Genomic DNA, 2,500 nt, shown 5'->3' with positions numbered 1-2,500 from the left:
TAGCGTTTGGCCTTTGACTCGGGAGGAGCTCATCCGCACTTTTTCAGGGCTTGTTTTTAATCCTGTAGGGTAACGCACCACCCACCTCACCAGTATATACTGGTGGTGACATATCAACGAATCAAAATTAGACTCTACAGTACGTGATAACGAAGTATACATACCTGGCTTTGAAATAGTCAGAAAAGATCGTAAGATTAACGGAAGAAATGGTGGTGGAGTATGTACATACGTTCGCACTAATCTGAACTATCGAATACGCAATGATTTAAATAATGATCTTTTGGAGTGTCTTTTCGTTGAAATCAGTAAGCCACGAAGTACACCATTTCTGGTCGGTACTTGGTATCGACCCCCAAGTTCTCCACCCAATTTATTTAGCGAATTTGAGAATGTTATTGCAAAAATTGACGCGGAAAATAAGGAATTATATTTACTTGGTGATATCAACTGCAATTTGTTGCCTGAAGCAATTGCAGTTAATTCTTCCCATCTGATAAACATTTTCGATATATATCGTCTTAGTCAGTTAATCACTGAACCAACACGTGCCACCCCGGACTCAAAAACATTAATTGATTTATGCATAACGAAATCCCCAGAGAAGGTTACAAATTCCGGTGTCATTCACCTTGGCATAAGTGATCATTCTCTTGTTTTTTTGTCACGAAAGACTCAATACTGCCGTACTGGTCCTCGCGTGATTGAAACACGGCAATTTAAACACTTTAACAGAGGAAAATTTTTAAGTGACCTCAATCAACTACCTTGGGCCAATGTTGATTTGTATTCTGATCCCAATGAAATGTGGCGTATTTGGAAAGAAATGTTTCTTGGTTGCGTCGATAGACACGCACCACTTAAATCCAAAAGAATTCGAAAAAAACGATCTCCATGGATTACTAGAGAGTTACTGAACGAGATTTTCTTAAAAAGAAGGCAATCTCCTCTAACAACCCGGCTACATGGGATCAATTTAGGTGTGCAAGAAACCAGGCAAATAACGCAATTAAACTCGCAAAAAAACAGTGTTTCTGACAACTTGGAAGCTAGCAAAGGTAATTTACGCAAAACATGGAATGTTATCAACGAGCTAACTTCACGTAACAGTGGTAAGTCAACGAATATTTTGGAGATCAAGGTAGATAATAAAATAGCAAGTAACCCTATGGACATTGCGGAAACTATTAACGATCACTTTACTAATGTTGCGCAAATATTAGCACAAGATATTCCTGTTGTCGACGCTAATCCTGAGTCTTATTTAGAGCCCACTGACCATTCGTTTTCTCTGCAAATTCCGAGTGTTGATATTGTTTCTAACATTTTGTCGAAAATTGATGAAAAGAAAGCCACCGGTCTTGATATGATTCCGAGTAAATTGTTGAAAATGGCTGCTAATATCGTCGCACCCTCTCTTACCTCAATATTCTCAAAGTCTATTCTAACTGGGATATATCCAAACGATTGGAAAACGGCCAAAGTGACTCCACTTTTTAAAAAGGGCATTAAATCTGACCCTAACAACTACAGGCCAATATCTGTAATCCCTATAATTTCGAAAGTTTTCGAAAGAATTGTTTGTATTAATCAACTTTTCCATTATCTAGATGATAATAAATTGCTACTGGGTTGCCAATCAGGGTTCCGTTCTCTACATAGTACGCTCACGGCTTTGCTTGAGGCAACAAATGCTTGGTCAGTAAACATCGACAATGGCCTTTTAAATGGCGTTGTCTTTATTGACCTTACTAAGGCATTCGATACCATTGATCATGAGATCATCTTGCGTAAGATGTCATATTTGGGTGTCGATCAGGCGGCCATAAAATGGTTCTCGTCATACTTAAGTGGCCGAGCCCAAAGATGTAATGTCAATGGCAAACTATCATCTGCTCGTACCCTCAGTTGCGGCGTGCCGCAGGGTAGCATATTGGCTCCTTTGCTATTTTTAAATTTACATTAATGATCTTCCCAACTCCCTGCGGGGCGCCGTACCAAGAATGTTTGCCGATGACACCAACCTTACGTTATCTGCTAAAACGTTAACAGAACTTAAGCTAGCTCTAACCCCTGAATTAAATAACCTTAGCAGTTGGCTGAAAGCTAACAAGCTCAGTCTAAATGTTGCTAAAACTGAGCTAATGATTATTGGATCAAGACAAAGGCTATCTGCCCAATGTGACGATGTAGTAATCAGAATTGATGACCAAATTATCAAGAGAGTCGTTCATACCAAATCCTTGGGTCTTACCATAGATGCTCACCTCTCTTGGGGTAAACACGTTGAAGAGATTTGTAAGAAAGTCTCTTCAGCTATAGGCGCCCTAAAACGTGTGCGGCCGTTTATATCCAAAGAAACTGCAATTCTAATTTATAACACCTTAATTATGCCTCATTTTGATTACTGCAGCCCCGTCTGGGACTGTTTGAGTGGTTACTTGAGTGATAAGCTCCAAAAATTACAGAATCGCGCAGCCAGAATTATTACTAAATCACC

The 2,500-nt window shown here is 39.5% G+C and overlaps 1 protein-coding gene across 1 annotated transcript in view; it reads left to right on the top strand.

Moving 5' to 3' along the window:
• The window catches only part of LOC138055283 (uncharacterized), a 361,306-nt gene that overhangs the window by 24,315 nt on the left and 334,491 nt on the right, over positions 1-2,500 (top strand). The gene's annotated exons all lie outside the window — the stretch shown is intronic.

This window comes from Montipora capricornis, chromosome 7 (assembly GCF_036669925.1).
Source record: "Montipora capricornis isolate CH-2021 chromosome 7, ASM3666992v2, whole genome shotgun sequence".
NCBI classification, from domain to species: Eukaryota; Metazoa; Cnidaria; class Anthozoa; order Scleractinia; family Acroporidae; genus Montipora; species Montipora capricornis.
This window is presented reverse-complemented; position numbering and strand designations above follow the sequence as displayed.